This window comes from Pinus tabuliformis, chromosome 5_2, assembly GCF_031772625.1.
Source record: "Pinus tabuliformis cultivar Carrire ecotype Pingquan chromosome 5_2, CPIR1, whole genome shotgun sequence".
In the NCBI taxonomy this organism is placed as follows: Eukaryota; Viridiplantae; Streptophyta; class Pinopsida; order Pinales; family Pinaceae; genus Pinus; species Pinus tabuliformis.
This window is the reverse complement of record NC_142306.1, coordinates 866568896-866596646: the sequence shown is the minus strand read 5'-3', so window position 1 is coordinate 866596646 and position 27751 is coordinate 866568896. Positions and strand designations below refer to the sequence as shown.

Below are 27751 nucleotides of genomic sequence, written 5' to 3'. Positions count from 1 at the left end.
GATGTGCCCTTGTTGCAACAACTCCTAGATTTGTTGGATGATCTCTTCATTTTCTAGAATGCAGCAACGATATATCGCCCCATTGGGTAGAGGTGGTCCAGGAGTCAGATCGATTGAATGCTTGAACTGACAATGCAAGGGTACCCCTGTGGGTGAGGAGAAGATGTCCCTGTATTCTTCCATGACCGTATCCACCTAATTCTGCTACTTGGAGTAACCCTTCCTGGGGGCCATGGATGTAGCTATGACCTTCCCATTACTTTGAGAGAGAATTAGAAAGAAAACAAATTTCCCAGTTTGGGAGATGACCTTACTACATTTCTTAGCAGAGATCAAAGAGATGGCGGTAGGTGGGTCTACCTCCAGTATCCTATATAACTTAATACCCAAATAAATAATAACAGAGCGAGGTTTAGACTCATATACAACATGCCACTTCTATAAGTATGGTTTTCCTAATAATAAATCAGAAACTTCAAGAGGAGCAACATCACACAATACCTTATTCGTGAAGGGCTTGATGCTATAAGGAAGGCGACACTGTTCGCTAATGTGGAGATCTCGTCCTTGGTGAAGCTACCCAATGGTGTATGACTGCAGATGTTCTGTAATCGGTAAGTCTAGCCACTTCACAACCTTTGCTGAAATGAGGTTCTTTTGGATCCTGATATCGACAATGAACTACAGTGGAGAATCCTTCACCCACATCTGTGAGTCGAATAGGCACTCCCCCTCTTATGGATCTTCAGGCTCAATCTTCTTGAACTTGGTGGTGGCTATCGTGGAATTGGGCTCCGGATCAATGATTTGCTTCCCTTTGTCCTTCCCCTTATCGGGTTCTAACTTAGAGTCGGAACATGCGTTGGACTTAGAAGCCTTCAGCTCGACCACTAGTGACTGCTTGGCCCAACACTCACTTGTGTTGTGAGTGGAGCTCTTATGGAACTCACACCACTTTCTCGTGTCCTTCTTTGTCTTTGTGGTGTTTTTCTTTGCTTGTGGCTTCAACGGGTTATCTTAGGTTGTCCTGCCTTGGCTTTGCCCTTTTCTCTGCGGTTTAGGGGTGCCTTTCCCTTGCTTCGGATTTGCAGATCCAAAGTATCGCTTTTTTTGTTTAAGATTCTTCTCAATCTTGACAACATATCGGTACGTCGTGCCGAGCGAGGAGATGTTCAGGAACTCCATCTCATCTTGGATGTACCTGTGTAGGCAGCCGTGATACTTGAGTACCAAATGTTTCTCAGAATCCTTGATACCCAACTTTGTGCAAAGGGTATGAGAAACATTGGTAAACTCCGACACGTCTTGGTCCCTTCCCTGTTGCAGTGTGCTCCACTTTATGTATTTATCCTCATAACTCTCGACAGGGTAGTACTGCTCCTTGATGGCACCCCAAAATGAATCCCAAGTGGGTGCGGCCGAAAATAGTGAGGGCGTAATTTCATCCTTCTACTCACAATAGGTTTCCCACTAGTCCTTCATGTGGGGGGTGGCTTTGAGAAGAGAAAAAGTAATATTTTCCCAGTTGGAAAAATCATGAATAAACAAATATCCTTCTAGCAGATTTAACCATTTATCTATGACGTCCGCATCTATCCGACCCTCAAATATGGGAATGTTAAAGTTAACGTGTACCTTAAATGGTGTGGCACTTCCAAAGTAGATGCTGGAAGTAGATGCATCGCCCTTGGGTAGCCGCTGAAGGATCTAGGAAAAGTTGCCCATCATCGTGTTCCTCTGTTGCTGGAGGGCTTCTTCGAGCAAGATTTTGAAAGGATCTCCTGCCCCCCATCTTTATTTTCTTTCCCCATGGGATGTCTTTGATATTTGCGAGGTTGGTCTTGCAAAGTTTCGATCAGTTCAAGCCCTAACTCCTTATATCCTGACCTCGTTGGGGACATGCAAAGAAAATCAAAGAAAGAGTAGACCACTCTGATATCACTGATCCAAATTTAAACAGGAACAAAAAAATTACAAACATAACCATAAATACAAATATGTATCAGAAATAACACTTCATTTCATTACTATCAAATACTGAAATATGCTTACAAACAAAATGGAAATAAGACTAGCTTGGGTAATGGTAGCTTATTTATGAGAAGAGATGTGACAACTACATGCCTCTGAACTGTGTTACAATGAGGCTTAAGGGCCTATTTATTATTAAAAAACATGAAAAAACCCTAGACAACCAAAACTGTAACCCCATGAGATGTAATGCTGAGAGTTTGTGGGCCTAGTTGGAGTTTGTTAGGTAGCCAACTTCCTCGGGTCATAACTTGGTCATATTATCTCTGTTTGGCGCGTACGATACCTTGTTGGAAAGGTATCTCTGAGTACTACAAGATTTTCCATAAGCCCTTGCCTTTGGCTATGAGCTTGCAATAGACCTAAAAAAACATCGTTTAGGGGGTCAAAACTGCTCCGGAAGTTCAGGGCTCGAAAAACTGCTAAAAATAGTAAATGTTGAAATAAACAAGGAAACAAATGAAATTGACTAGAGGTATAGGCAAGATAGGTGGGTAGCCACCATTATCCACCTGGATCAACTCGTCACTTGGTTAATATTCATGGAGGAAATGATAGCACATTATGAGCATACAAAGAGCAACACCTTCTTTAGCCAATTGATAAATCTCAAACAAAAGGGTTCAATGACAAAGCACATTGAGGACTTCCAAAAATTGAATATAACGGTACATGATATTCCAGAGAAGCATAGGGTTGAAGTCTTCACATGGACTTTAAGGGATAACATCCAACACGAGGTTCACCTTTGGGAACATGATTAATTGGAGAAGGCATTAAGGTTAGAAAGAAAAATTGAAAGAAAAATTATGGCAACAAGGAAGCCTACCACTCATAACTATAAAGATAGAAGTGTTGTTGCTCCTAGCCTTCCACAACCTACAAGGTTGACACCACAATAATGGGAAAAAAAGAGAGCAAAAGGGCTTTGTTATAGTTGTGATAGAAAATACACTAAAGGTCATAAGTGTGATAAGAAGAAATTAATTTAAATAGATGGGGAAGAGGAGGAAGAAAAGGAATAAGAAACGTAAAAAAAACAGGATATACACCAGGAACCAACACCAGAGAAAGAAGAAATGAATTTGACCATATCTTATAATGCATTGACAGGAATTACCACTCCTCAAACTCTCAAGATAGAAGGACATATCAAGAAGAAAAAGGGTAAGAGTGTTGATTGATTCGTGTAGTACCCATAATTTTGTTCATTGTAAGATAGCCAAGGAATTGAATTTCTTCCTATATCCAGCACCAGAGTGTCAAGTAATGGTTGCAAATGGAGGAACCATAAATTGTTCTAGAAAGTGCCATAATATCAAGCTATCCATGGGAGAATATGCCTTGAATAGTCCAATTCTTTCCATTCTAATGGGTGGTGCTGATGTTGTACTAGGAGTCCAATGGTTACAGTCTTTGGGGACGATAGCTTTCAATTTTCAAGAACTTTTCTTTATATTTTTTTGGGAAGAAAAGGAAGTTGAATTAAGGGGTATCACAGGGAAACCAAGAGAGATGATAATCTCTAATGGCATGACAAATATTCTGAAGAAAGAAGAGCAAGGCGTAATTGCACAATTATGTCCACTAGAGGTTCAAACAATGAAATAATCTATTTCTCCTGATCTCCAAAAAGTCTTGGACAATCATTCTAAGGTTCAAGCAGTGGAAGATAACATCGAGCATTAACAACAAGTTTTCCAACTCTTAAAGGATAACCTCACTTTGGCGTAGAATCAAATGAAACAACAGGCATATCAACATCATAACGAAAGAAGTTTTGATGTAGGCAACTGAGTATTTTTACGGCTGCAACCATATAAACAAATGTCCCTCAAGCAAGTTAAGAAGAATAATAAATTATCACCAAAGTACTATGGTCCTTACAAGGTGTTGCAAAAGGTTGGTACTATGGCATACAAATTGGAGATTCCTGAATCTTCTCGAGTGCACCCAGTTCTCCATATTTCATGCTTAAAGTAGGTTATAGGTGACAAGATCCATGTTCAAACAATATTACTGGAACTTGACGAGCAATGAAAAATCATATTGGAACCTGAAGTTGTCATGGAAACAAGAACCCGACAGCTACGAAATCGATCACTTTCAGAGTATCTCATCAAGTGGAAGAACTTACCAGCTGAAGATTCCACATGGGAGGATGAGAATTTTATACAGAAGCATCCAAAACTACTCAAGAGTTGAGGACAACACTTTTTTGAAGGAGAGGGGCATGTTAGGTCCCTATACTACTAGTGTAGCTCCTTATTGTTATTAGTGCAACCCATAGAAGCCCACTATTGTGCCCTTACAATATTAATGTTATGCAGGCTTTGATTATATTGTGACCCCTTAGAATCTTATATATAGAAAGGAGGTCTTTTCATTTGTATCATCCAAGAATTGCTCATTTGTGTAATGTAAAGGAGGTTTCCCCCTCGAAGAGGATAATTTTGAAGTCGTTGATCTATCTCTTCTATTTTGTGATCTAGTTGCATAACAGAGAAAAAGCAACACAATCTGAGTTACATGAAGCACCATGAGGCTTTGCACAACATACCACACTAGAATTGTCGAAATAGAGGTGAGAATTGGCTATTGCTTCCCACAATTGATATCGCCACTCCCTTCTACTCCCCTGCAAATCCACCACCTTTCTACTATGTTTTGATGCTGAATGCCACAATTCACAATATTCGTCCCAAATTTAACGAAGTTTGCCATGCAAGAGAGTTATCATTAGACTAAGGGATAAAATAAGTAGCCAACTAGCCATTAACTTCAAGAGTTTCTTCATGAAGCAGACACGCCTTATTTACAAGAATGTCATCATCATTATTGAGGGAGTGAAGGATATGAAACATAGAAAAGGAAGAGAATTGGCGTAAGGAGTTTTTAACAAGGAGGAAAAAGAGGTTCAAGGAAGTGTCTTTTGGGGGGGCTATCCATTTTCAACTAACGGATAACGAAAAAAGAATCTTTGAGGATGGTCAACTCCTAGATCCCCCATTTTCTAGCTATTATCAGACCCATAAACAACCATAAAATTCCACTTGATTGTTTGATTTGGTCCCAAGTCCCCAAGTAAATCTTTCCATAATTATTCCATCGTGATTTATCAATATCCCTCCCACTCCTGCCACCGTTACTATTGTTTAACAATATTAACCATCAATATTGATATTAATTATCAAATTATTAATTAATTAATAATAATACCTTATTAATAATTATTATTCCACTATTTTAAAAATTAAACATTAATTTTGATATTATTAATTCAATTATTAATGATTATTATCTTGTTTATGAGAAAAAAAATTTCTGCATAAATCAACAAATAATAGATTTTTCAACAAATGTATTATCATGTAATTTACGCCGCAATTTTTTTTCTTATAAACTTAACATGGATCACAGTAGCCTCAATTCAACAATTATTATCTTATTATTTAATAACAATTAATTATCTTATTTATATTAATTAATTCTAATTTTTTAATTTTTTAAATTTGTTGTGAATTTTTATTTATTTATTATTTACACCTCTTCTCTTATCCTTTCTTTTATTTGTATTTCTCCTAATAATGAAACCTTTTATTTATTTATTTAACCTCTTCTCTTATTAGTATTTCTCCCGATAGTGAAATCTATTCCTCAAATACATTAGATTTTTAAAATTTTAAAATAAAAAGTTTAATATATTTTATATTTTGCCAACTTAAAATATATTCCATCACTTTCATCTTATCCAATTAAATGACTCAAATAACATTTAAATTTTAGAAAAATGTTTTCTAAAAAATAAAATATCATAAATATATTTATGATTTTTATAATTCATTAAAAAATTAATATAACAATAAAGTCAAACCTATAATATTTAGGTTAATTCATTCAATATTATTAAGTATTTAGATCCTTTCAAATAAACAATTTTCCTTTTTCAATTCTTATAAATAAAAAATTGATAATTTGTCAAAGTAAAAATGTTGCATGTGTTATTTAAAATAAAAGTGGAGTTTTCAAACCCCTAAGCTTCTTTATCATGTATTGAAAAAATAACGATGTGAAGTAAAATGTCTCATGTCGGTGTATTTCATTTTCTTTCCATTACTATGATACCGTATCTTTTAAAGTGAATATTTTTGTATTTAATACATATCAATAAAACTTGATTTAAGTTTATTACTCTTTATTTGCAAATTAATGTGACGTAGCATATAATGGTAACTTGTTTTTATAAGATCGAGACGCTGGTTGTTAACCTTTTCAATTGACCGTGTTTGACTTTGTTTAATGTTAGGGGTAATGTTTTTTAATGCTTCGCAATGCTATTTTTAAAGCGTTTTGGTAGTCCCATGATTCGCCCCGTTACTGGTGGGGTTAACGTCTTTCAAGTTTGCTTAGCGAATAAATGTACAACTTTAGGTCCACCTAATATTGCATCAATGTGGGGCTTGGCCACCAGTTTAATTTCCTCTAAACGTTACTATTTTCAATTTAAACAATTAGTTTGGTTTGCGGACTGAAGTCATGTCATGTCTCCCAATACTACTATGGTAATTTTTTTTTTTAATTACATATTACTATAGAACTATTACGGCAGCAATCCTTTACTATTCCGGTCATTGGTGAAGTTTTTCCTGGCAACCAGATTGTTGGACTCACGGTGATGTTGGCTGTAAGGGCCTGATTCCTATTATTAGAGCTTCAATCTATTATACACTAACAGATCTATTTTCCTGCTGATTTAAAAGTAATCAAATGAGCTTACTTACCTTCTTACATAGCTTTAAACATTTAACATCTTATCATTTTATCATAAGCAACATAAATTAAGGTGAGCATTCCATCGATATCAACTTAACAAGAGTAGTCCATGGAAAAATACCTGTTCGGGTGGTTGATGATGATACCTTTGTCTTATAGCTCCAGCTGAACGCTCCTTATCATCGACCCAACCGGATTTACCTCCCAGCCAACTAAGAAATAAATTCATAGCCTAGGAAACCTCCACAGGTTCCCTAGCCCTCCGTGCCCAAGTCCAACCAGATATAGTGCGTCCTCAAGAAGAATGTGCAAAACTAGATAATGATACTTTCCTCCTCTCAAACCCAAGAAACCTCCACAGGTTTCCAAGGTCTCCCAAAATCATAACAAGGCCAAACAATCACAACCAACCCCCACAATCCTAAGCAAGACTCCAACCCCCCTTTTCTTCGTTCTCCCTTCCCTTTTTATACCCTCTTTCCTCAACCACCTCTCATTAATGTCATTAACTTCTCATCCATCCTTAGTTGACTTCTCTTCTCCCAAGTAAGCTAGGAGTACATTTGGAATTGTGACATGAATATAAAATTGAGAATTTAATGGGAAATGATCATGTCTTCTCCCAAGTAAATCTGAAAAGTACATTTGGGAATGTGAAGTGTAATTACATGGAGATGACCATGTCTTCTCCTTAGTAAATGTGAGGGTACATTGGGGAATGTGAAATGAATAAATATATATTGATGATAAGATGGAGAGGACTATGTCTTCTCCCAAGTAAATGTGAGGGTACATTTGGGAATGTGAAATGTACTTACATGGAGAGGACCATGTCTTCTCCTTAGTAAATGTGAGGGTACATTGGGGAATGTGAAATGAATAAATATATATTGATGATAAGATGGAGAAGACTATGTCTTCATTCTCCCAAGTAAATGTGAGGGTACATTGGGGAATGTGAAATGAATACATATATTTTGAAATAATGGAAGGAGACCATATCCTACATAATATTCAATTTGAGAAGGTAAGTGGGGAATTTGAATAATGGAAATCATAAATTTATATTAGAACAATATTTCTCAATATTTTCAGATAATGTAAATATTAACAAAATTTGTAGGATAAGATTTAAGTGGGGCATTACATACACCCCTCCTTCAGAAAACTTCGTCTCGAAGTTAGAATGAAAAGATACAAGGAGTTTGAAAGCATAGCAAACCAGAGAGAGTTATAGCATTAAGATTCGATAAGTCAAACAATGACATTACTTCCCATCAAGAGTCTCCAACTGATCTATATCTTCCTATCCACCCTGGCCTACTTCCGCTCCCGCCCTATCCGTCCTTTGCTGCCTTATCAGTGGCAAAGGCCATACTGACCACTGATAAAACCGACATGGTGGAAGTGTCGAATGCCTCGACCAAACTTTCCCCAACAGGAATCTGGCAATCGTCATCACACGTCTAGGGGGAGCGTTCAGCTGTCCTCCCCACGATTCCAGGTTTCGGAGGATACACGATGGGAAACACCTCCACCCCTCCTTCAGAGCACGGACCACACTACAGAGCTGGTTGGACTTGTCATCGAATAATCCAGTCAGGTCGTCTTGCCACCTGTCATTTTCATTTTACTCATGTCATAGGAGTGCATATCAAGTAGATACCAAATGTAATAGAACAATGTACATCATACCTTTCCTCATTGGTCGTCTCGACCTTCCCCAATGGAATAGTAGATCTTGGTTATCATACGGTTCTTTCCAACCTGTAGTTTAGTTCTCATCCATGCATATATACAACCACAAAATAGATATAGATACATGATCTTAAACATCATGTTTATTAAGCCCAGTGTCCACGTGTCAATTTTTGTTGTTCATACTGGAAATAAATCTTACATAAGATAAATCATAATTTCACTAAGTCATTGATTAGATAAATCATATCTATATAAGCCTATACGATGCAACAATAACTTTGACAAGTCATGCACTAGATAAATTGTAACCAAGTAAGTCATACATTTGGTCATACATCCAACATGTCCATCATCAATACCAAATCCATCAATTGATTTTCACGTGTCCAACCAAATGTATATAATGTTCATAAATAACATGAAACTGCAAAATAGAACCTTAACATAGGTGGCTATCTATGTTAAAATGGGCATCATAAACGCTCATGTGACATCCTTGTGGAACCCCTTAATAACAATTAGAGTTGAAACAGATTTAATTGTTCGTCATGGAAAATAGCATTTGAACCCGGATATGCTATAAGGTGGTAACAAAACCAAAATAATGGCAAGCAACGGATTCGTGCACTATCAATTTCCACTAGAAGGTGCTAGTATAAGTTTCATGCATATAATTTCTTTGATACCTTAGTGAATATAAAAGTCCCACTCTTCCAATTTGTTGGTTTTTCATCTTCCAAACCAATTAGTTAATCTTGAAAATAAAAGACTCAAAACTTCAGAAATTGTTTCCAGCATGATTTTCATACTTTTTTTTTTGTAATTTGAGAGAAATGTCCTTTACATATCAAAGGTTCAATTTTTTTTTTTTTTTTTTAATCATTGTTTACTAGTACTAAAACAATTTCATGATATATAATGCAGCTCACAATATGAGCTGTCAAATGAGAAATAATTAAACAAATGGAATAATTGCCTATATTAAAGATGTTTTTAAAGTAGAGTTGATTTTGAAATTTTTGTGTTTATATTTATATAATAATAAGCCATGTTTCCAAACAACTAAGAGGTTACATGGTTATTTTAATGCAAGAACCAAGAAGACATTAGCATAAACTGAACATAAACGGATTTTTGGAATAAGATCAATATGATTCCACAATATTCACCATCCAACAAATCTATGCATTTTATGCATATTAATGTTTGTGGAGAAGAGAAGATGAATTTATAAAATCTTCACCATAATATGATGCATGGCCACAACACATAACTTATACAATATCACTAAGATACCGCAGTACATAAATGCCACTGACAAGAGATGACACTTAATTTCATAAGGTTAAAATTTCATTTGATCAAACTAAGGTCCAAGAATCAATGTTGTTTTGTTCAAACTATAAATGACACCCTTGTAACACGTACCACATGAAAAATAAATGAAGATTGCATATTTATTATTAAAAAAAACAGACTAGTCAATTGGTTAGGCATTTTGATTAGGAGAACCAGCATAGGCATTCAAATCCCACAAACAAAAAAAACAGTCAGTTTTCATTATATTTTGGACACTGCCCTCTTTGAATCCTCTCTTTATTTATGTTCATGTGACTAAGGCCTAAAAAAAAAAGAGCTAAGAATTGTACATCAAGCAACAATTTGTGTCCAAATACAAACAAAAACTGCATCATCTTGATGCCCTCGGATACTCTTTCTTGTGTGAGCCTCCTATTCAGGGGCTTTTCTTAAAAGCTTTCCCAAAGCATCATATTCTTGTCATATCTTCTACGGTCAACTTTGTCTCTTTGCATAATTCTCAAAATGTTGTACAAGGGAAAACGGCTATAGGCTGCCATGTGGCAAGAGCACCCCTCTCCAGTGTGGTAGGTGCCTTTATAATATTGTATAAGGGCATGGGTTGTTTGGAATTATTCTCATCATTCCGTTCATACTTCCTATGCTGCATAACAATGCTTTGCTTCCATTAGTACTTAGCTGAACAGCCAGTGAGTGGGATGATTTTCATTTCGTTCTTGAAAATTAAGCCAATAAATTTGAACTCAACCAGGGTAAACTGGTCGTTGGAAGTGACACTCACCCAAAACAATGAGATCCCTTAGAAAGGAAAAACATTTAATTTTATCTTTTCACATTACATCAAGGAATTATTCCAATTCAAACAACCAGCTTTGGAGATTAGTATTCCATGATAAATACAAACACTATAATATTGTTGGATATAATTTCCTCACCATAATCCAGATCTCTCCTGGTTAATGAAAGTCAGGGTTTTCCTGGTATTCAGATGTTCAAGGATACCTAGGTGAATATCTAATGTACACGATTTGAAATGGACAACAACATGATTGGATATTTCCTACTGATGAAGCAGGGATTCAAAATGCATTTGAGTATCGTTGAACAAGCAGTCACACCTTGCTTACAAAAGTGGAAGAATAGGTAAATAAAATCTTACGACCTTAAAAACCACTTTTACAGTTCCAATAATGATATATTTGAAGAAAACTGTAAAATGTTCCAAGTTACAAAAATATGAGACAACAAAGCCCATGTTGATCATCTTCCACCAGAGAGTTCGATTGCATCCTGGTTATATACAGAATCCTCAACCCACTCAAACCTTCGAGGCATTAGTTCATATTCTTGTCGACAAATGACTTCAACCTGCTGCCACTCTTCCCAACGTTCATCCAAACCCTCTCCTTCCAACATGCGCACAAATTTTGTCATTTTGGGTCGATCTTCCGGTGAGGTCTATGTGCACAACAATGCTACCTGAATCATTGCCTCAACTTCTTTAACGTCATTGTTCTGCTTTAGGTTTGCATCTACAATAGCATCTAATCTTTTCTCTCTTTGTAACTTCTTAATATGATCCAATAATAGAACGTCATCCTCTTCCTCGAGACGTGAAAAATCTATAGCACGTTGTCCAGTGACAAGCTCCAAAAGAGTAATACCATAACCAAACACATCTATCCTCTCTGAGGATCTTCCAGTTGATAAGTATTCAGGAGCAATGTGACCCATGGTTCCACGGACTTGAGTTGTAACATGAGTTTTCCTAGCATCAACCAATTTCGCTAGCCCAAAATCACCAACAACAGCTTCGAAGTCTTCATCTAGCAAGACATTAGCAGCTTTCACATCCCGATGAATGATTTTAGGATTGCAGTGCTCACGAAGGTACTCCAAACCACGGGCTGCACCTAAGGCTACATTTTTCCGAGCAGGTCAGTCTAATGGCTTTTCTGTAGGTTTGAGCTCCCTTAGCCTGTATGCAACACTAAGTTTTTGCATATATGGATAGACTAGAAGCCGCTCTAATGGTGCAACACAAAATCCTATCAAGCGCAGAAGGTTGCGGTGGATTGCCACACTGATCATCTCAACCTCCCATAGAAATGCTTGCTCCCCACCAGGGCTATGATAGTCAGTCAATCGTTTTACTGCAACCTTTGTATTGTCTGCCAGCACTCCTTTATATACTTTGCCCGTTGTTTTAAAATATTTAGTTTTTATTTATCATTTTTCTTGTACGCACATCACCTCTGAAACGAACAAAGTTCATATACGCAGTAGACTACTTCAGAAGGTCTGAAATATATAAACATCCATGATAGGACAATAATATATTATAAAAGTATATTTGAATACAAGTGAGATGATTGAATTACAAATGAAACTCTGCTTTATATACCTAGGCAGGTATGCTTTCATGAATGGTCATGTCCTTAGGGACATGCCTATTGATTAACTAATTACTATTTAATTAACTATTTCTTATTATTATTATATTTATATTTTATTCCTAATAGTTAAAATGTAGGAACTTTGAACACAACAGTGACCACTAAAAAGTTAAAAGTTAAAACATTTATGTTGTAACTTTTCAAATGGATTTCATGAAAGTACACGTGAGGTTCTGGTTCAACACAAATGACATTTTTGCATTTTCAATCATATTTGATTGTTTCATTCGCTGTTTGCATCAAAATATAATAATTGTAAAAGGTATGTAATTGTATGCTGAAACATATGCCTTAAACCAATAGTTTGAGAAGGCAAGCAGCTACAATAGTATATTTGTACACTTACTTTTTGATATAATATACAAGAAATAACTTGGGTTGCAATAGATAGGTCAAAAGCATAGAACAACTGATATTTCTATATGCTTGGTTTGTTATATAAATTATAAAATGGAAAAGCTTTTGAACTGATAGTCTGGACATGAATTTCAATCTGCAACAGGCATATTAATCCATCTTTAAGTGATAAACTTACGGAAAATTATTTGGTCATTCACGTAGAGCATACCCATAATTTTCTCTATCCCCCATCTGTTAAGCATTTTGGTTTTGTACAATGCTAAAACAACTACAACTGTATTAGCAAGAAATGTCACTACTTGCTTAGCTTCATAAACATAACAAATGGTTGAACTTAAAAAAAATAATCTGGTTTGAATGCTTCATACTTTATAAATTGCTTGGTTTGATGGTGATTTTGAGCCAGGCTATTTTTAAATAATAGAGGTATATGCGAGTTAAATATTGGGTTACTGCTTTCAAGATTGTCACCAACAAAGTAATTATTGAAGAAAGTATATCATTTGAATGTTTTTCAGATGAGTTTCATTGATGTTACGACAAGTTTTATTGACTGAATTGAACAATTACATTTATATTTCGGCTATCAATTGAAGTTAGTGTGCCTGGATTCATGCTTATCATATTTGTATTTCTAGTTATGTTTAATTCTGCCTGGACTCCTGCTTATCTATTGACCAGGTTACTGCTTGCAACGAATGCAATTCAAAGAAAGGCCGCAAAACCCTGGAGGAGGCAGAAATGAAACTGATTAGGACTCCTAAGGTTTTTAAGATTCCCTTTCTGTTGAACTATTTGGTTGTTATTTCTTAGAAGCATTTTGCAGTTAGTTTTGATGCATGGCAGAAAAGGTTTCTAACGGGATGTAAGTGACCATGTAGGCACCTAAAGATCATGATGCGTGGGGTATACCTTTAACATATGCAACTTACAAGCTGCTGAAGTATCGAGAAAGGATGCCCGATGAGTGGAATGATTACATATCTAAACCATTGTTTGGGTCATGATATTTGTTACTGTTCCGGATGTAAAATAGGCATTATGCTTGGTTTCTTTCATAATATGCCAAGCTAGTAAGATATTGATTGTATAAAATAGTATAATACCAGATCAAACCCAACAGATATAGCCTCCAACTTGGCTCTGTGACTTTCACATCTGTATAATCGAACATGTAACTTGGATTGCCAAATTAAATAAACCTCAAGTCAAATTGAGAGGAGATTATGAGAAATTTTTTCAATCTCATTTATAAATTGAACGCTTGGCAAAACAAAGAGATCAGGAATGGTCAAAGATCATGTTGAGCTGTGCTGTGCATGCTTTAACAGTGCATATAGTATATGGCCTCCAATTTTTTTTAGTTGAAAATAACTTCATTAATACTTGGATTGTTATAATCACATGACAATAATAAGTGGGTGGCTACAAGGCTACAAGGCCTTTAAACTTTTTCTTTTTTAAATATTGGATTCTTTATGTGTACTTGTTGAGTTTGATTTACTCCTCGCTCGAGCCTTCACTACCTGCATCTTGGGTTTGGGAAGTTCATCTTCATTGAATTATGAATCCTCATCCCCCTCCAGGATAGTTGGTTCATCTAGTTTTGGAACTAGTTCTAGTTCATCTAATTCATCCTTCTCTAATCTAAATTCCACACTAGTCATTATCATGGCTAGAACCAATGCTAGATATAATACAGGATATAATTCCAACCAATGCCTTCTACATATATGGCAAATTTGAATCTCCTCAAATAATATTAATGTTCCTATCCATAATTATCCAAATTGGCCAATATGCCAACTAATCTACCCTTAGTCATTCCTAAAACTAATGGTAAACCTAAAGAAGATCCCTCCAACCACATTATATCTGTAGGGGAGATATATTAACTGTTGGTTGTAGTTCTTCATGTTATACTTTAAGGGCATGATTATTGTTCGATCACTCACAATCTCAACTACATGCGTACCTAAGGCACTATTATGGATGAAATTAAGTTGATACCAATACAACTAGAAATTGGTACAGAAAAGCAAACCATGAAATATTAATTGAACCAACAAGGTCAAGGATGTCTTAGACAAAAGAAAAGGTTCACTCTTGGAATTCTTCATTCATAAACACTGTTAGCTGTTCACTTACCAAGCTTGTAAAATGTAAAGTAAATGTGAGTACAAAGGTCTTATGTTCAAATCCCCTATTATTTACCTGTGAACACCTGCTGGGGGTGGCCCTGTTCACCCATCAATTATAATGGTCGTTGTTATAGTGGTAGTAGTAGGGTAGGAATAGACCCCATATCACACAAGTATGAGACCGGTCCAATTGCCGATTCATCTAATATTGCTGGCCAAGAATGGAAGTCAAATTGGAATTTCCATCTTTTTATTTGACAATGTTATGATCGTCACTACCCACAAAAGAAATATAGCAAGACACAGGTAAAGATATTAGCGTGTCCCTGGTGATATGATAACCATAGCAAGATAGGAAACAGTTTGAAACAACTTATGTTTCTTGCCAGATGTAAATATTGGATATACAACTATACTATATAGACATACCGACAATTAAGCTAGTGTTCTGGTTTTTTTTTTGAAAAGTCAATTTATTCAGAGTGGCATGTTTCAAAATGCTGCAATGACTGGAGTCAACGAGGATGCTAAGAAGAACTGTGATTTATATTCATATATGCTTAGAAAATACTCCATCAAAGCTTGCAACATACCTGGTAGCCACGCCCACACACAATACTTTCTCACAGTTTAGTTACATGTTCACTGTAAAGTTTGGAAGCAAATCAGTTACCAGTATCTTTAGTTAACACTCTAATATGACAAAACAGTAGAACATGGGTCAAAGAAAAACAGGACTGACATAAGTACAAAATTGGGATCGATCTCTTTCAAAAGTTACTTTTCCAACATATATGCATTTCACGAATCTGCCCTCTCTTCAGGCTATGCAGAGATATAATAATGGGCTCTTACCATTCACACTTTCTTTCAGGAAGCTTTGTTGGATCCCTTTGGGAGGGATTTGGAGAGCCCCCGGATCACGGAGACAGTTATGAGCAAAATATAAATGGATAGACTATGATAACTGATTCTTTGTAAGCAGCAAATGCACACCTTCAACAAAATGATAATTTAGATGCCTAATAAGCATGTAGTTGCAATCAAGGCATGAGCTGAAAGCTCTGGCACGGTTGCATGGGCGTAACCAGTTCTTAGGATTTTTGGCTTAAAAATGGCCACAAATCATATGAATTTGCATCGATTTTTCTTATGCATTTTTACTTCAATGTACATTTATATCATAGCTCCTAGACAGAAACAAAACCCAAAACACTGGATTCGAGATAGCCTGGTTTCAGCTCTCCTGGGCCATCATATTCAGGAGCTCTCGAGTTCGAATCCAAGGAAACAAAGAATGAAAAGGCAAAAGCCAAGAAAACCCTGAACCATAACAGGTTTCACTGAAACAAGGCTGGATCTACTCACGCACTTGGTGAGAAATTCGGAAACGCACCCAGGCAAACCAAATTTTTCCCGCCTTCTGGGCAATGTGGCCTATATAGTGCATACCCCAATTTATAGTGCATATGTGACTACAATCCCGCAGGCTGATGGCACCCTTGAAGCAAAATTAGTTTTCCCTGAAGGATTACAGCAAGGTGAAAACCGACTCCAGCTACTAACTTAACTGCTATAAGTGAATGAACATGTAACGTTGTCTTTGCCAACATGCTCTATTTAGCTATTTTTCCAAAAGAAACCCTTTTGGGAGATTTCAAGAACCGCTAGTGAGTTTGATGTAGTATTTCAATACCTAGATTTTAAGAGGAAATCCAAGAGTTCCTATTTTCTTATGCCTATGCACCTGTGGCTGTGCAATTTCTTTAGATAATGTATTTATGTAACCAGTTAACAGAATCTCAATGGCATCAATTAGTTTTTCTTGTCAAGTGAACAAAGAGGAAAATTATAGGTAAGTTCACAGAATCTATGCAGATACATGGATCTTATGATTTCACAAGTGTAAACGTGGAGACTTGGACACAATATACAGAACAGAGGGGTATCATAGACCCATGTGCATGTATTCTGATTTCACTGTTCTAAAAGAGGAGACGAAAAAGATATACGTAAGAGGAATGCTATGATATTCTCCCCCATTAACACAAGGAGATATGCGCAGTAGTGAAATAGGGACCTGAAAAATCAATTTAAAATTGAACAACAAATCAAATTGTCTCTCTACGGGGAAAATCAATCCATCCAACCCAGAAAAACGAGTAGTAAATGCAGCCACAGCCAAAGGGGAGGTTGGACTTAAATTGAGGAATACGCAGGAGTAAAGGGATTTGAATCGACATTATCATAGTAGCAGTTTGAATAGGATCCTGTGATTTCTCACAACATATTAATATTTATCTAATAACAATTCGAGATCGAAGTGGAAAGCTCTAATGCGTTCAGTTTTACACTTAAACACGTACGATCTCTATTTCTTTGATCAAACTTACAGGTATATATATGTATATATATAGCCTCAGAACTGTGATACTTTACCACAAGTTCTCGTCTTTTATGGCATTATACAAGACTGCAAAATATACCTTAAATAAGGTGACTGTAATTTGATGACCGCTTTTGAGTGACTGTAATTTGACTTTAACAGAAGAGCTACTATATATTTGCTATGTGAAACCATAAAATCGATTATCCACTGATGTATATGATGCTTCGGATCTCATAGGTGGTTCAGAATTCGGATCTCTTAAATGCTGGAAAACTTTCTTAGATGATGAGACCCTTCGTTAACTTTGTCAATGCCCTGGAGTTTGGTCACACATAAATGTGCACAAAATTCTGAGCTTCGGATTGAGGTAGCTCAGAGGCTTTGATTCTCTTCAAGGGTAAACATAGACCTCATCTATTGTGTCCAGAACTGCGCTCTCCTTACCAGGATATTCGATCATCTTTGGGCTCTAGAACTGGCCCCTCGGTTTTCTAAAATAGGGTTTTATATGATCTTTATCTTGATCCACAAAACTGCAGCCTAATCACTGTTTGCAAAAGTCCCCAGAACTGCAAGCTTCTTCATCTAGGAGCTCGGTCCAGATTTTTTTTTTTTTTATTTCTATAATATTATTTATTCTGTCAGGAATTTTACAGGCGCATTTAAGTTGAAGCAAAACACTAGCTCTGTCATATCCCTAGGCACTAAGCCATTGGACTGCTGTTGAAACATTTTGACATTCTAATTTTCTAGATTTTCAACTATTTAATAATAAATTTGATTATGGAATAGCTATTTAGTGGGCTTTGGGTCCATATTTTGAACCAAAGCTCTGATACGATGTGTAAGGGCCTGATTCCTATTATTAGAGCCTCAATCTATTATACACTAACAGATCTATTTTCCTGCTGATTTAAAAGTAATAAAATGAGCTTATTGACCTTCTTACATAGCTTTAAACATTTAACATCTTATCATTTTATCATAAGCAACATAAATTAAGGTGAGCATTCCATTGATATCAACTTAACAAGAGTAGTCCATGGAAAAATACCTGTTCTGGTGGTTGATGATGATACCTTTGTCTTATAGCTCCAGCTGAACGCTCCTTATCACCGACCCAACCGGATTTACCTCCCAGCCAACTAGGAAATAAATTCCTAGCCCAGGAAACCTCCACAGGTTCCCTAGCCCTCCGTGCCCAAGTCCAACCAGATATAGTGTGTCCTCAAGAAGAATGTGCAAAACTAGATAATGATACTTTCCTCCTCTCAAACCCAAGAAACCTCCACAGGTTTCCAAGGTCTCCCAAAATCATAACAAGGCCAAACAATCACAACCAACCCCCACAATCCTAAGCAAGACTCCAACCCCCCTTTTCTTCCTTCCCCCTTCCCTTTTTATACCCTCTTTCCTCAACCACCTCTCATTAATGTCATTAACTTCTCATCCATCCTTAGTTGACTTCTCTTCTCCCAAGTAAGCTAGGAGTACATTTGGAATTGTGACATGAATATAAAATTGAGAATTTAATGGGAAATGATCATGTCTTCTCCCAAGTAAATCTGAAAAGTACATTTGGGAATGTGAAGTGTAATTACATGGAGAGGACCATGTCTTCTCCTTAGTAAATGTGAGGGTACATTGGGGAATGTGAAATGAATAAATATATATTGATGATAAGATGGAGAGGACTATGTCTTCTCCCAAGTAAATGTGAGGGTACATTGGGGAATGTGAAATGAATACATATATTTTGAAATAATGGAAGGAGACCATATCCTACATAATATTCAATTTGAGAAGGTAAGTGGGGAATTTGAATAATGGAAATCATAAATTTATATTAGACCAATATTTCTCAATATTTTCAGATAATGTAAATATTAACAAAATTTGTAGGATAAGATTTAAGTGGGGCATTACATTGTCAACCTGGTACTATAGGATCTGGTTCATTAACTTTGCATGTACTTTGGAAATCATCCACCTCCTCGCGATCAACAACTTGGCAGATATATGTTACACTTGGCATTTCATTGATTTTTCTCTGGTTATGCGGTCCTGTTTAGAGTTAATACACTGGCCGTTGGTGTTAATTCTTCCTGCTCTACCCTCTACATGGCACAAGCAGGCTCCTCTATCCGCAGTTGTTTACCTCGAGCCTTTCGCCACTGCATCGGAGGATGGGTGGGTTTATGATCCGACAGTTCAATCCTTTCATGGTTTGGTTCATTCAGCACTCGATTATCAGGTTGCATTATCGCCTCCACCATTTGGCTCCGGCTCTGTTTCTCCTCTTAGTTTTCTGCGGGTCTACTCTGTCTGCCGCCAGGCCTTGGAACAGATTGGAAGACCACCAGATGAGAGAATATGGCGACCCTATCACATGGAAAATTCCGGGTATGTTTTTTTCACAGTTATTTGGCATTTCCGTCTCTGGAGTTTTGTTTTTTTGCTGAACGCTTCTTTTTCTATCTGCTAACTAAGTCGTAATGGTGTGTTTTGGTTGTAGAGCTTGCCTCAAACATCCGAGGCCCTCAGGCGAGGCTACGGGGTTGACATCTCACTGGTTTTCCTTGCTCAAGAAGCCCAGGTAAGGGTTTGCTCCTGGATAACTATTCTTTTAATGAATTTGACTCATCAGATGATTCAAATCTGAGATGGTTAGCTATATTGATTCTGTTGCACAGCCTTCCGAGTTCCGAAGGTTTGAAAGCTTGTTGAGTTAACAGGGTAATCCTTCTTGTACAGCCGAGAGCTGTCGGGGTTGAGATTGTACCCCTTTTTCTCGGGTAGAGGGTTTTATTTTTAGTTCTCTAGCGTCAACTGAACAATATTATCCTAATGTAATTATGTATATTCTTTTATCTGCCATAGAATGTTCCGGGGTTTACCGAGTTGTATTAAGTGTACTTGCATGGTGCTACGAAGCAACTCTCAGGACTCCTGAGTGAAACTGCTGGAAGCGCCTTGGTTAAGTTATTCTCTTCTCCGAATGTATAATTGCATTTGTGTAACCCTTTGTTACAGTGTTATCACCGACTGCTAATGGATGTTGTTTTCTAGCTATATACAACTGCATGTTTAATGATATGGATTTCACACCTTGTTTTCTGTTTAGATTTGTGAAAGATAACAGTCCCCATCCAGATTGTCATTTGATCTAATAGTTGAACCGAAATTTAAATGATTGTTTAAATGTCTGGCACTATTCATTTCTCTGTACTTATCATTTTTGGTTCTTTACGGCCTTCGTGCTATATCTGGTAATTAAATCTTATATGCAGGGTTTCTTAGTTAATTATTTGATGTGAAACCCTACTCGTAGAGTCTTGGAGGTCTGCATGCATGGTAACCCTTGACGGGCTGGTTTGCATGATACAGGGTTTTCTCCCTCCATGGTTCTCTGTGGTCCGTCGGTTACAACCCGCGGCAGAGAATTCTCTTACATTTATACACCGTATATATTTACAACTTGACTGTGCACCAGCTTGTTAATTGTAAGGAGATGTATGCATGTTTTTAAATAATCGGCGTTATCACGCCATACCCTACCTCCGTATAATACCCAACGAAAATTATAGACCGGTACTACTTGGTTTCTACCCTCCTCATTCTGGTTAGCATTAACGGAAAGATTCTCGTCTTTTGGTTCGTTTTCCGAGTATAAAATTTATATTTACAGTTCCAGAATTACACCTACCCACCAGGGATTTAATTAGCGGTTTGCTAAATACTACACCTACCGCTTCCTAGGGGTCATTATCAGAGTTTTGTGTGGTCCAAATCTGTACAACTCTACCAGTTTACCGTGGTCACTCTTACTCACTTGTTTCCAGATTTTAAGTAGTTTATGTACCCTTCCCTCTTCTAGATCTTCTAAAAGACCACCAACGTTTCCCTTAATTAACTAGTGCATTTTAATTACAGAATTAATCCTGTACAGGGATTAACTATTTTCTTTCTGCTACAGTTCTTTTCTTTTATATCAAACGTATAATACAGAACTTATTCACGCACAGCAAATAGAGTTTTGTTTGGTACCTGTCCTTGGATGTCAATGTGCTGATTTCACAGAACTATTCACCTCTGTTTCTTCAGAGCTACTGCCACTCGCAACGCCTTCCAGATACTGAGCTTTCCTCTGTCTCCTGCTTTTGTTTGCCACCCAACCTTGAGATTCGTCTTTCAGGACCAGAATCTCCCCCCGTGCTCTCTTGCAGGACCACTGTCCTCGGCAAGATATCTGCACCTAGTGCTTGGCTATCTGGTCCTCACCAGACTTAGCCATTTTTTCCTTTCTGTCTGTCCTCACAGCACAACCTAACTTCTCTTTTTTCTTTTTTTTCTTTTTCTTGGAAACCTTTCCAGTTAGGAGAGATAGTTAGGGTTGCAATCACTGCAATCGTTCTTCCCCAACTTCCCACTTAGAAGTTGCCAACATTTAAAAAAAAAAATACCTTTCTTAACTTATTAAAGAAATAATAACAATATTATTAAATTTCAAAACAGTTAATAATGTCATATTCAGTTTCTTTTCTTTTAACCACAGTAAGTCAAATATTTACATTTCCATGGGGCATTACATCTCCCCCTCCTGAAATTGGACATCGTCCCGATGTCTGTTGACCAAGAACAACCCTAGGTAAGCTTTTTTCATGAGCTCTTCATCTTCCCAAGTGGCCTCATCAGGCCCAAAGTGTTGCCACTGCACTTTAACTTGGGTAATAGCTCGCTTCCGCAGCTGTACTTCTCTCTGGTCGAGAATGCTCAGCGGCTCGACCAAGACTTCTCCTTCCGGTTCAACCTGCGACATGCAATATTCTAAATCAGTTTCTTTAAAAGAAAACTTTTAGACTGGTCTACTAGAAATAATTCTCACCTGTACATCCTGCCATCTGATCACATGTTTAGGGTCATAGACATATTTTTTTAATATAGAGACATGGAAGACATTATGGATCCGGATGTGACTTGGCAGGGTGAGTTGGTAATTCACCACCCCAATTCTTTCCATGACCTGGATGTAGGTTTTAACCCTGTATAGAAATTACCTGCATACGAATTCTTAAACAAAGAAAATAAACAATGCGAGAGCATAACCCATAAAACACATATGCACAGAGATTTTTCCCTGGATCCCAAAACCGGGACTACCAGCTTGATTTTTCATTATATTCCTTTCAATGTTACAATACATATTTATACATGCCGAAGCATCCAATACCATGGACCGAAAAACCATCGCGTCCAATACCATGTGCGAAAATCATGCACAAAACCATAGGTAGGTTCGCCCAACCTAATATAGGGTACAATTTTTTTTTTCAAGGGGCGCTGCCCCGGACCCCGTAGAGGGGGGCTACCCGCCCCCCTCAAACCCCCCGGACAGGGCTGGCTGCCGCCCCCCTGTGACCCCCCCGTTGCGCAATCGGCGCAACGAAGGGGGGCTACCACCCCCCTCTAACCCCCCGTTCAACTACGTAGGTTAGTCGTGGAAAGAATATAACACAACCCAACAATATGGTCCACAATATCGGGGTGCCAACCTGGCACACCCACTCCATTGCAGCGTACTCCTCTTTGCTTGAATTCTCACATATACATGATCACCAACTTGGTATTCTTTAAACCTCCTTTTCCGGTCAGTGAAGTTCTTTTGCCTATCCTGCACGGCTTTTAAATTAGACCGTACCTTTTTGACCATCTCCTCCATTTCCCTAAGCATGTCCGGACCTAACCTTAATTTTCTTCAGGTCCACCCCAGCTTGAGGGTGTACGGCATTTCTGCCCATACAAAACCTCAAAGGGGCTCATTTGTAATGAAGTATGATAGCTGTTATTGTATGCAAACTCCACCAAGTTTAAGTACTCCTCCCACTTAGTTGGCTATTGCATCGCATAAGCCCTTAACATGTCTTCCACCACTTGGTTCACCCGTTCTTTTTGTCCATCGATCTGGGGGTGATACGTTGTACTGAAGTTCGGTTGTGTCCCTAATTCTGCAAACAATGTCTTCCAAAAGACCGATGTGAATTTCACGTCGCGGTTCGAGATTATCGTCTTTGGGAGTCCATGCAATCTAAACACATTTTGCATGAAGATATGGGCAATCTGTACAGCTCTGTAGGTGGATTGCACAGGTATAAAATGTGCCGCTTTACTCAATTTGTCCACTACCACCATAATAGAATTGTTATTCTTCTTTGTCTTAGGCAACCCTGTTATAAAATCCATAGAAATAGTTTCCCACTTCCATTCCAGAATGGGTAAGGGTTGCAATAACCCCGCTGGGTGTTGATGCTCTGCTTTAATTTGTTGGCACTCCAAACATCGTGCCAAATACTCGGCCACATTCTTCTTCATACCCGGCCAGTAGTATTCTTTTCGAAGCGCAGTGATCATTTTCTGATATCCCGGGTGTCCAACGTAGTGACTGATATGAAATTCATCCAAAATCAGATTTTTAAGGCTTTTTTGATTGGGTACATATAACTTCTTCTTGTAGTACAACATTCCAGCATCATCCACCCCATAGCCTTGCTAATTTTCCTCGCTGGTAGACTGTTGTGCTTGATGTTTTATTTGTTGGTATACAATATCTTGTTCTGATGCTTTTTGTATCATCCCCTCGAAGGGGCTTTTCCATTTGCTATAGGAAATTTCATATAAACACTGTAATTTTCGACTTAAGGCGTCTGCCACCCGATTTTCTTTTCCCTTCAAATGTTTAATTTCAAAGTCAAAACTACTTAGGAAATCCATCCACCGTGCTTGCCTAGCATTTAAAGTGGGCTGGCTAAAATAATTGGTCAGACTCTGGTGGTCTGTCAATAATAAAAATTTCCTTCCCACAAGATAATGTCGCCACATCTTCAAGGCGTGTATGACGGCTGCCAACTCTAAGTTATAAGCGGAATATTTCTGCTCATGCTCCTTTAGTTTCCTTGACTCGTAAGAAATTACCTTCCCTTCCTGCATCAACACGCCTCCCACTCCTTCCTTGCTTGCGTCGGTGCACACCACGTAGTCCTTATTAGGATCATCTATGCTCAAAATGGGTGCGGTGGTGAGTAGGTGCTTAAGCTGCTCGAAACTTCTTTGACATTCCGGGGTCCATCTGAACGCTCTTCCTTTTTTCTGCAAGGAAGTGATAGGATATGCTACTCTTGAGAATCCTTCCACAAATCGTCTGTAGTAACCGGCCAACCCCATAAAGGACCTGATGTCTGCTACATCTTTTGGTATGGGCCACTCCATTATGGTCTTTATCTTTTCGGGGTCTACCGCGATCCCTTCTTTTGTGATTATGTGGCCCAGATACTGTATTTCTTCCTTGAAGAAGTCACACTTGCTGAACTTGGCATATAACTGGTGTTCTCGGAGGGTTTGCAGCACTAATCTGAGGTGCTCCTTGTGCTCTTCCATAGTGCGGGAATATATCAGTATATCATCAATAAATATGAGCACAAATCTGTCCAAATATTGATGAAATATGTTGTTCATCAAGCACATGAAAGTTGTGGGGGCGTTAGTTAACCCAAAGGGTAGCACCACAAACTCGTAATGTCCATACCTTGTTCTAAAAGTTGTTTTAGCTATGTCCTCTTCCTTAATCCTGATTTGGTGATACCCTGATCGCAAATCGATCTTGGAAAATACTGTTGCACCTTTCACCTGGTCGAAAAGTTCATCAATCCGGGGTAGAGGATACTTATTTTTGATTGTCAGTTTGTTCAACTGACGATAATCTATACACATGCGAAGAGTCCCGTCTTTTTTCTTAACAAACAATACTGGAGCTCCCCAAGGAGACACACTGGGGCGAATATAGTTTTTGTCTAACAGCTCCTGTAGCTGCATTTTTAACTCCGTCAACTCAGGTGTACTCATTCTGTAGGGCGCTTGGGATACTGGGGCTGCCCCTGGTACCAATTCGATAGTAAAGTCTATATCCCTCTTAGGTGGCAGTCCGGGAACTTCTTCCGGAAACACATCAGTAAATTCTTGTATCACAGGGATGTTGTCCAATGTGGCTGTCTTATCTTTCGAGTTAGCATAGCCCACTTGGATGGCATAAATTTGACATCCCTTCCTAATGCATTTTGCTAACTGAGAGGCAGTTATTGGCCTGACCTGTACTGGCCGCTTAATTCCTTGCATCTCTTGCCTTGTTCCAAGCTCATCTCTATAATAAATAGTCTTTGTTTTGTAGTTGACTAAGGACCAGTGCTTCTCTAGCCAGTCCATACCGATTAGAACATCATATGAACCAAGGGGAAGCACATTTAAATCTGCCATTACTGGTTGTCCTGCTATCTGTAAAGAGCAGTTATTGACTTTTGCAAGTACTTGCCTCTTGGCCCCTGTAGCCAGCTGTACTAGCCATGGATTCTTGAATTTAACAGGTTGCAGTTTACAATGCTCTACAACCTTAGGACTAATATAACTTAATGTGGCTCCAGGATCAATTAAAACAACTACAGTAAGGTCTGAGATTTTACCTTCGAATTCCACCATGGTCGGCTGGTACTCCGCCTGACGATCATCCAAAGCTGCATTAATCCTTGGTAGGCTACGTCCTATATCGCCGACTATCGATGCTTCATGGATCTGGGATACCTGTTCAGTTCCCTTTCGTTGAGGGCAGTTTTTGACGTAGTGAGGTCCACCGCAACCCCAACACTGCATTGGAGGCCTTGCTGTCCCTTCGTTGTCCAACTTTACAGGTTGGTCGCTGACTCTGGACTTATTGGTTGGCTTGGACCTGAATGAATTTTTCTGTACAGTTCTGCTGCTTTTCCCCTTGCCAACACCCTTGCTACCACTACTGTGCATCCCTTTGTTGTTTCTAGCCGACTTATTACTTCTCTTATCATTCCATCTTTTACCTGGAATTTCCCCCTTCTGTTTACTCTGCTGGTAACAAATTCTGGCTTTACGTATTGCCTCATCCATTGTCTTCGGATTGTCAAACTCAATCCTCTCCCGCATATACAGAGGTAAACTACTAATGAACCTCTGCACTTTAGCTTTTTCTTCTCTAATATAAGGCACATAACGAAGCAAGGAAGTAAAACGGGTGATAAATTCGTCCATGGTTTGCTGTCCCAACCGCAAGTCATGGAATTCTCTTGCCTTTTCATCGTAGAAACGCTCGGTTAGGTATCTCTCCTTAAAGTACCTTTGAAATTTCTCCCAGGTTATGGTCTGTTAGCTTACTCCTCTTACGATCTTAACTTCTTCCCACCACAGGGTGGCTTTTCCCTGCAGTTGGAAAATAGCCAGCCGTGCTTTAAGGTTGTGATCGTATTCATATAGCTGGAAATATTTGTTCATATTAATCAACCATGCCTCAGCTGCTTCCTCCTGTTCTCCGTCAAAGTGTGGTGGTTTAATCTTACGAAATTCCCCTTGTAGCTCTATCCATTGCCTTTTTGATGTTTGTTGTTCAGATGCATTATCGGATCATTCCTCCCTTTCCTCAGTCCCTTCAGGTTCTGTATGGTGATGCTGCTCCCCAGACATTCTTTGCTGCTCCACACTGGGATTTGCTGGCGGCTGGTTCTGTTTGTCAGACAGGCTTTTTATAATTCTCTCTTGTTCCATAGTTAGCCGTGCGTTATCTTCTCGTAACCGGGCCATCTCATTTTTCAATTCCTGCACTGACTCCAAGATGGCCATGTTTGTATTTCGAGCCTCCTCTCCGAGCTGTACCCATAGCTCGGGGTTGCTCTCAGGACCAGGTACAGGTCCCTGGCCCATCGCATACCTGCGTGATGCACTGTCCGCTCTTCTCATACTGTCAGTCTTCTGGTTCCTGGTTCTGTTCTTAACATAGGAAAAGTGACAACAAGGAAAAAGTTAGCACACTAACTGTTTTCTTGAATTGCATGAATAAAAATGAAAATAAATTGTATGTGTTGTTTTCTGTAGTCAACTTTCAATTCCCAGAGGCCTCAGTTTTGTAACTGGGCTCTGATACCAACTATCATGTCTCCCAATACTACCATAGTAATTTTTTTTTTTTAATTACATATTACTATAGAACTATTACGACAGTAACCCTTTACTATTCCGGTCATTGGTGAAGTTTTTCCCGGCAACCGGATTGTTGGACTCACGGTGATGTTGTCAACCTGGTACTATAGGATCTGGTTCATTAACTTTGCACGTACTTTGGAAATCATCCGCCTCCTCGCGATCAGCAACTTGGCGGATATATGTTACACTTGGCATTTCATTGATTTTTCTCTGGTTATGTGGTACTGTTTAGAGTTAATACACTGGCTATTGGTGTTAATTCTTCCTGCTCTGCCATCTACGTGGCACGAGCAGGCTCCTCTATCCGCAGTTGTTTACCTCGAGCCTTTCGCCACTTCATTGGAGGATGGGCGGGTTTATGATCCGACAGTTCAATCCTTTCATGGTTTGGTTCATTCATCACTCGGTTATCGGGTTGCATTATTGCCTCCACCATTTGGCTCCGGCTCTGTTTCACCTCTTAGTTTTCTACGAGTCTACTCTGTCTGCCGCCAGGCCTTGGAATAGATTGGAAGGCCACCAGATGAAAGAAT

General features: G+C 38.3%; 1 pseudogene; it reads right to left on the bottom strand.

The window, feature by feature from the left end:
* Positions 1 to 11084: 11084 nt before the first annotated feature.
* Positions 11085 to 12018, bottom strand: LOC149162077 (LRR receptor kinase SERK2 pseudogene; annotated as a pseudogene).
* Positions 12019 to 27751: the final 15733 nt, after the last annotated feature.